The sequence below is a fragment of the Alexandromys fortis genome, unplaced genomic scaffold, assembly GCF_014885135.2.
Source record: "Alexandromys fortis isolate MF-2015 unplaced genomic scaffold, M_Fortis_MF-2015_v1.1 scaffold_25, whole genome shotgun sequence".
In the NCBI taxonomy this organism is placed as follows: domain Eukaryota; kingdom Metazoa; phylum Chordata; class Mammalia; order Rodentia; family Cricetidae; genus Alexandromys; species Alexandromys fortis.
The window spans coordinates 13,710,503-13,719,623 of NW_026067904.1; the positions used below are offsets into that span (position 1 = coordinate 13,710,503).

General features: G+C 41.6%; 1 non-coding gene across 1 annotated transcript; it reads left to right on the forward strand.

Moving 5' to 3' along the window:
* The first annotated feature begins 5,348 nt into the window (after positions 1-5,348).
* Trnae-cuc (transfer RNA glutamic acid (anticodon CUC)) lies at positions 5,349-5,420 on the forward strand. The gene has a single exon. It is a non-coding gene; the product is annotated as a tRNA-Glu (tRNA).
* Positions 5,421-9,121: the final 3,701 nt, after the last annotated feature.

The following is a 9,121-nucleotide window of genomic DNA, read 5'->3' on the forward strand; positions in this document are numbered from 1 at the left end:
TTCTAATGATGAAGTGGAGGCAGACAGGCCGATTCTTCAACGCAACCAACACCTAGAGCTATAGCAGCATCTCCAGGGCAGGGTCAACCTCTGATCCTACCAGCATCACGTGGGCTCAGATGGGGCATGCCGAGAGCTTCACTCTCTCTTGTCTTCTCCCTCCTCCTCCTTTTTTCTTCCTCTTTCCCCTCCCTCTTTTTCCCCCTCCATGTCCCCCTCTTTCCCTTAATCTTTCCCGTTCCCTCTCCTCCTTCCTTCCTCCATTTCTTCTTTCCTTCCTCATTGCCTTTGTCTTTCTTTGCTGTTTCTGCCCATTTCCCCTTCTTTGTGCCTTTCTCTTTAAATAGTGTTTGTTTATGTTTTTGTAGGAAACAAAATACCAATTTGTTCAAGTTTCAGGAAAGATAGTGGATTCCATTTAATGACATACCATGATTACAAACCTTCAATAAGATGTGAGTCAAACCAGAAAATATCTTCATGTTGCAAAGGAGAAAATTATGCATTAAAAGCACCTGTGTGTAAAGTGAATTCGTGTGAAAAAGATTAAAATTAGTAGAGCTAACTCACAGAATTTTGTGGTGGCACGGATGAAAGTTTTTCAAACACCTAATATTCAGGAAGCAGAAAGTGATAAATGCTCATCTTAGATTGCGCTCTTCTTTTCAGCTAGTCCAAGACCCCAGCCCACTGTATGGTGCCATCCACAGTTAAGGTGGGTCGGCTCACACCTGTTGACGTAGTGAAAATAATTCCTTACACGCACACTCAAAGGCTAACCTGATCTAGATAATTCCACCCAAGTAAGCTGTGAGTCTTGTCTTCTAGCCGATTCTGGATCGTGGGAGTTGGCACCACTAGCTATCCCAACCTGGGAATCTGCATGTGTTAATATCCTTCATTGTCATCACTGATTGTCACCACTACAGCGCCATGGCGGCAGAGCGTCTAAACGCTCTTCAATCCTCTCATGCAGTTAAGTGCCAAGTCGCTGGGATTTATGGGCCCCAGCAGTAAGTAAAGTAGTATTAGACAATAATACTCATTTAAGTTAAACTTTAAAATAAAGTGAAGGAAAGGGAGGGCTAATTTTTCACTTGGGGAAAGGGCAAGCATGTTCTGGAATATTGATACTGCTTAAGTGACTGTCACCTTGTAGGAAAACTAGACCATTGCTTTCCTTAGTGTTCCTTGTTGTGTTCAGCTGTGAGTTTCTGGTGACAACGGCTTTACCTGACAGTTACTTTTGTCCACTTTAAGAGCTCAGAGCCTGCTCTGGGGAGGAGACTCAAGGTATTGGTGTGGAGGTTACTCGCCATCATTATTTTCACCAAAACTTTGGAAAAGCAGAAACTGTACAGTACATACCACACGGCAAAATGCTGGGAGCAGCTACCGTGCCCCTGCCCTAAACAGTGGGATCTGAAATCACCAACTAAAGTGATTGCCAATGTTTAAGGAAGACAGTGTGAACCAGCCACTGTATTAGTGCTTTACACTGTATAATATTATCTCACTTAACACTCCTAACAATGCTGTAGACAACTATTACCATTTTTCTTCCTTTTCCAATGGGAAAGTAGATTTCACCAAGCTAATTGTGAAACAATTACTTCTATTATATTAGCACATTCTCACTTGTTATCATGAAGCCTTCAAGTTTAACCATGACCTTTCTTTTCTGATAACTTGATATGTCCTAAATTATCTGTATTTGTTTTCTTAAATTACGATTACGCTTTCTTAAAAAAAAACTATTTAATAGTTTATACTAAAATGCAAACTAGGACTGTCAGATGGCTCAGTGGGTAGAAGCACTCTGCCAAGCCTGCCAACTTGAGCTTGATCTGTGAGATCTACATGGCAGAAGAAGAAAACTGATTCTTGAACCCTGTCCTCAGATCCCCACATGCTTGCTGTGGCACACATGTCCCCACCATGAATGAATAAATAGGAAGAAAAATAAATAAATAGGTAATTTTTTAAAGTAAATCAGCAGTTTTCTTAATAATTCCTGTTGTAGAAGAATCCTTTTGTACACTGTGAAGATATGTTGCTCTCATTGGTCTAATAAAGAGCTAACTGTACAATAGTTAGGCAAGAGAGCCAGACTAAAAGAATGCTGGGAAGAAGAAAGGCGGAGTAATCATTCAGATGCAGAGGAAGCAGGGCATGTAGAAGATGAAGATGTAACAAGCCATGAGCCCAATGGCAGCATGTAAATTAATAAGTATGGATAAATTTAAATTGTAAGAGTAAGAGTAAGTTAGTAACAAGCCTAAGCTATCAGCTGAGCATTTATAATTAATAGTAAGTCACAATATCATTTATTGGGGAGACAGTAATCCCAATGAAATTCTCTGCCTACAAATTCCAACACTCAACACATTAATATGCATGCAAATTTTTTGAAAAAAAATTTGTGCATGAAGAGGTACAATTAATTTGAAGTAATTAAGTATATTTTCTGATGTAAGTTATATAAGTGATTACATTACTATATCTTCAATCTATTTACCAGTCAAATAACCTTTATACCCTGGATACTATTTCATAGCACCCTACATGCTATGTAGTTTGTATTTGCTCTGACACTCTATTTCTATATCCAGATTCATTAGTTTGGAGACTCGGTACTAATAGTCTATATTTCACTGGTGTGACCTTGAGATCTCTTCAGGAGATTTACTGTAATGATGGCAAACTCCTTGTGAGTAGGGTTGTACATCATGGACATATCAAAATAGTGTAAGGTATAGGGATTTCCTGGAGGGAAAAAAAAGTCTTAGGAGCTCTGAAACCATGACCCAAGTAGAATAAGGTATATGTGGGGATGGTATTAGGAGCTAAAAGCTTGAAAATAAAAAACATATAAAAAAAACTAATGGAATTAATAACAGCCTTCAAGAAAACACTCCCCAAGGCTGGGTATGGCTAGAGACCAGTCTTTGGATAACTCATATGAAAGTTATATTTTCCAAGACAAATGAGGTTTTCTGGGAACTTCTTTCTGTTTAAGGCAGTCCATGCTCTGCAGCACTTTCTCACCTTGCACGAGGAGAGCATGTTAGCTTTCTGGGTTTGTTTCCTAGGTCTCTGACCTCTGCAAATTGTTTATTTTCAATCCCCAGACAGGTAAAGCTTCTTTTCCAGACTTGAGTCTCTGCTTCTCTGGAAATGCACTTCCCTGCTTCATTACACTGCCCTGTAATATCAGAATTAAATGGCACACCTCATTTATTCTGCTTGTGGGTTGCTTTTTTTTTGTTTTTTAATGCAACATTGGAAATGACTTTGAAAGGACTGACCTAAAGTTTTTATCACTTAATGCATTTTACTCTTTTTACTTCTAGATAATTGTGGAAGAGAGAGCTGCTTAACATTAAAATTTTGTAGATCACCCAAAGTGCTAGAATAGGAAGCATGGCACAGGGCAAGCACAGCTTTTATGGGGCAGGAGAATAATATTTTCTGTCTTGCATTCCAGGTCTCAAGACCAGAAAGAAAAAAAAATAAACAAAAACCGATTTCTACTAGGCTGTTTTAGGCATGATGAGTAATTCCCTCCTGAAAGAATTTCTCTTTGGAGATTCCTAAAATGAACAAGATATTTTACATAATGAGCTAATGAATCTATGTGTATATAATACCTGTGAAGTTTCTCTCAGTGTCTGTGCTACTGATGCTATATTTAGGAAGTGGTCTCCTGTGCCAATGCATTCAAGTGTACTTCCCACTTTCTCTTCTTTGAGGTTCAGTGTGGCTGGCTTTATGTTAAGGTCTTTGATCCATTTGGACTTGAGTTTTGTGCATGGTGATAGAGATGGGTCTATTGTCATTCTTCTACATATTGATATCCAGTCATGCCAGCACCATTTGTTAAATATGCTTTCTTTTTTCCATTTGATAATTTTGCTTCTTTGTCAAAAACCAGGTGTTCAAAGGTGTGTGGATTAATATCCGGGGACCTCCTGAAACTGAAAAGTTTCTGTAAAACAAAGGACGCGGTCAACAAGACAAGATGACAGCCTACAGATTGGGAAAAGATCTTCACTAACCCCACATCAGACAGAGGTCTGACCTCCAAAGTATACAAAGTACTCAAGAAATTGGTCACCAAAAGAACACATAAGCCAATAAAAAAAAAATGGAGTACAGACCTAAACAGAGAACTCTCAACAGAGGAATCGAAAATGGCTGAAAGACGCTTAAGGAAATGCTCAACATCCTTAGTCATCAGAAAAATGCAAATCAATATAACTCTGAGATTCCCTCTTACACCTATAAGAATGGCCAAGATCAAAAACACTGATGACAACTTATGCTGGAGAGGTTGTGGGGTAAAGGGAACACTCCTGCATTGCTGGTGGGAGTGCAAGCTGGTACAACCCCTTTGGATGTCAGTGTGGTGATTTCTCAGAAAATTAGGAAACAACCTTCCTCAAGACCCAGTAATACCACTGTTAGGTATATATCCTAAGGATGTTCGATTGTGCCACAAGGACATGTGCTCAGCTATGTTCACAGCAGCATTGTTTGTCATAGCCAGAACCTGGAAACAACCTAAATGCCCCTTGACCAAAGAATGGATAAGGAAAATGTGGTCCATTTACACAATGGAGTACTACACAGCAGAAAAAAAAACTACCTTGAATTTTGCAGGCAAATGGTGAAGCTAGAAAACATCATTTTGAGTGAGGTAATCCAGACACAGAAAGACTATTATTACTCACTCATAAGTGGTCTTTAAACATAAAGCAAAGAAAAGAAGCCTACAAATCACAAAAGAGAAAGAGAGAAGAGAGAGAGAGAGAGAGAGAGAGAGAGAGAGAGAGAGAGAAAGAGAGAGAGAGAGAGAGAGAGAGAGACTAATAAAATTAAAATTAAAATAAGCTCTAGGTATGGCCTCTTGTTAAACATATGTGACATACTCATACCACAAGGATACTTGCTCAGTTATGTTCATAGCAGCATTATTCATAATAGTCAGAACCTGGAAACAACCTAGATGCCCCCTCAACTGAAGAATGGATGAAAAATGTAGTACATTTACACAATATTACTGGCATATTACTCACCAGTAAAAAAAAAAAAAAATGACATCTTGAAATTTGGATGTAACTAGAAAAAACATCTGGAGTGAGATAACTCAGACCCAGAAAGACAAACATGGTATTACACACTTATAAGTGGATATTAGACATAAAGCAAAGGATAAACAGTCTATAGTCCACCACCCCAGATAAGCTGGGGAACAAAGGGAACCCAAAAAGAAACATATATAGATTCCTCCGGGGAAAGGAAAATAGACAAGATCTTCTTAGAAAATTGAGAACATGGGGCCACCTTCCCTGGTGGTCTAGTGCTTAGGATTCGGCGCTCTCACCTCCGCGGCCCGGGTTCGATTCCCGGTCAGGGAAAATGTCTTGACTGAGCTCCCAATGCAGAAGGAGGGAAAATATGAGCAAAGAAGTCAGGACCACGAGGGGTGCACCCACCCACGAAGACAGTGGGGTTGTTCTATTGTGAGCTCACCAAGGCCAGCTGGACTGCGACTGAAAAAGCATGGGATAAAACCGGACTCTATGAATATGGCGGACAATGAGGGCTGCTGAGAAGCCAAGGACAATGCCACTGGGTTTTGATCCTACCTCATGTTCTGGCTTTGTGGGAGCCTAGCCAGTTTGGATATTCACCTTCCTAGACCAGGATGGAGCGGGGAGGACTTTGGACTTTCCACAGGGCAGGGAACCCTGACTGCCCTTCAGACTGGAGAGGGAGGGGGAGAGGAGTGGGAGGAGGGGGAGAGGAGAGGGAGGAGGGGGGAAAAGGGAGACGGGGAGGGAAATGGGAGGCGGGGAGGAGGCAGAAATTTTTTTTTCAATAAAAAATTATATAAAAAAAATTGAGAACATGGGGATGGAGGATAAGGGAAGGCCAAATGAGAGGAGGAGAGAAGGGGAGGTGGGAGGAGAACTGGAAATGAACAGGATGTTGAGATGGGAAAGGAGAGAGATGGAGAGCAAGGACAGAGATAGACAGCAAGGAAAGAGATACCCTGATTGAGGGAGCCATTATGGGGCTAGTGAGAAACCTGGCACTAGAGAAATTCCAAGGAATCCAAAAGGACGACCCCAGCTAAGACCCTAAAGTGAACAGGGTACCTGAGCTGGCCTTCCCTTTTAATCAGATTGACTACTTTGATTGTCAGCATAGAAACTTCATCCAGCAACTGATGGAAGGAAACGCAGAGATTCACAGCTAACATTGGGCCAACCTCCCAGAGTCCAGTTGAAGAGATGGAGGAGTGATATTATGAGCAAAGGGATCAATACCATGGTGTGGATACTCACCAAATCAGCTGACCTGAGCTAGTGGGGGCTCACTGACTCCATACTGACAGCAGGGAACCTGCAGAGGCCCAGACTAGGCCCTTTTAATGTAGGTGACAGTTGTGTGGTTGGGGCAATCTATGGGATCACTAGCAATGGGACCAGGATTTATCCCTAGGGTTTGAACTGACTTTTTTGTGCCCCTATGGAGGAATACCTTGCTCAGCTTAGATAAAGGAAGGAGGGCATTGGTTTTGCCTCAAAGCAATATGCCAGACTTTGTAGACTCCCCATGGGAAACCTTACTCTCGCTGAGGAGTGGATGGAGCATGGGGTGGGTAGAAGGTGGGGAAAGTGGGAGGAGGGGAGGGAGAGAGAACTTGGATTGGTATGTAAACTGAGAAAAGATTGTTGTAAAAAATAAATTAATAAAAAAAGACGTGCGTGTCAATTAGTCTTTTCAAATAGAGTGTGTACTTGAGGGACACAAGCCATGTACACTTCCTACCATGTCATATAGGTGCAGTAATTTCCATTTAAATGATAACTAAACAGATTAATTTACAAAGTGAAACACCACACACACCAAGAAAATTATCAATGATTAGACCATTATGTAAATATTGGTCAGGTCTAAGCTGTGTGGTTTCAACCATAAATTCATTATTGGAATCCATTCTACCTGGATTATTGCTGTTCTCCAACCCTTCTCATTTATCAATGGAGCCATCATCCCCTACCCTCATGGAACCCTCAACCCCTACCCTCATGGATCTGTCACTACCCTATCCTCATGGAACCCCCATCCCCTACCTTCATGGAACCCCCATCACCTGCCCTCATGGAACCCCCATCCCCTACCTTCATGGAACCCTCATCCCCTACCTTCATGGAACTCCCATCCCCTTACCTTCAGGGAACCCTCATCCCCTACCCTCAAGGAACCCCCATTCCCCTACCCTCATGGAACCCCCATCACCCTACCCTCATGGAACCCCCATCACCTACCCTCATAGAACCTTCATCACCCTACCTTCATGAATTCCTCATTCCCTACTCTCATGGAACCCCATCACCCCACCCTCATAGCACAAGAAGTACTACCCTTCAGGGAAAACTAATTAATTTAATATATCAAAGCTCAAACATATAAATTGCAATTTCTCCTGACAGAATCAAAATTTACATATAATACCACAAAATAAGGGTTTTTGTTGTTGGGTTTTTTTTTTTTTTTGGTATGTGGATATTGTTAACACCCAGACTTTCCTCTGAGCAATGGTCAAGACAGGAAGTATTTAGCTTAGAAAACATGAAGAAGAAAGTGCTTAGGCTAAACCCTGTGAGTTTTTGGGAAATTCCATCTCATTATTCAAAAAAGACATAATTGGTTTTATTTTTTAAAAAAAAAAGGGCCTCTTGAATAAAATTTGAAATGTAGACTTCATCTCTTATTTTGATTTGGGCTGAATATTGATGGATTCTAACCCTGTCAAATGAGGATGGAGAATTATTTAGATATTTAAATAATATATGTAGGAATACTGAAACTTTAAAAAGGTAGGGATCAGTAAGAGGGATCAGATGCAAAACAGAGTTCAGGGGTCATGGTAACAAGGACCTCCCACACCAGCCCAAGGAGCACAGAGCAGCTGGGGAAGAATGAGGGATGGAGCTGGAGTGGCAAGTGGAGACCTGCAGCTCTCTCGCACCTAGTCGGAGTCTAGAGCATGACTGGGGTGACTCAGTCAGATGCCTGGAGAGTATTTTAGGGAGACATCACAACAAAGGCGACAGCCAGATGAGGTGGGGAGCGGGGCAAGTGTGGGTTTCGGAGTCAGAGACAAGTGGAAGTCAGGTCGTGCAGGGGCTGGTGTATCTTCTTGCAATTGTCAGTTCCACTGTTGCTGACGGAACAACATAGGGAAGAAAAGATCTCTCCTGGTTCCCAGTTTCGGCTTTGGGGAGAGCTAGTGCCATCGTGACTGAAAGGAAGCAGAGAGAGACATGCAGGAAGGTGTCAGGGCAATACACAGCACCCACCAACATGCCCGGTGACCGACTTCTTCCCTACGTCCTACCTGCTGTGGTTCACCACCTCTTAAGAATGCAACCTCAGTATGAGTCCATCAAGGGAAGACTCCATTTACTAGTTCAAGCCCTCATGACTTAACTCTGGCAAACCTCCAGAGTCAAGCCCAGAGCCGTACTTCACTAATGAATCCCTTAGGTGTTTCTTAATCCAATCAAAGTGACAACATGAAGCACTTGCCCAGGCATTGCTAAAATTACCAGCACTAGCCTGTGCCCCCCAAAGACCAGAAGAATCTATTGACAGTCAAGACTAGGTAAGCTTGTTGGAGGAAGATCGTGTTGGAGAAACGACTTCTGAATCTGTTTACTGCTTAAGACGCTGCTGAACCAGGACTGCTAATACAAATCACATGTGTTCCAGAGGACACTCTACCATTCCTAATTGTTTTAGGGTAATGTATTTAGTTACACACTAAATTAACACTAATTGAAGGTTGGAAGAGGTTCAGAAGGCAATTAAATATTACTTGGAATAGAGTGGTAGAGGCTATGTCGTTTTTCTCAGTACAGAAATTGTGTTGAATGATTGCACCAAGCTAAATTGACGTCGTCCACACCCACTCCTGAATTCCAGCAAATGATTCAATCTTCTTCCGTTTCTAAATCAAACGGAAAATGAGAGAAAAGATGCAAGCGTATTTCCTTGTTTAGATTTATCCTTTTGGGGATTTAGGCTAAAAGCTCTGAAGGTCTTA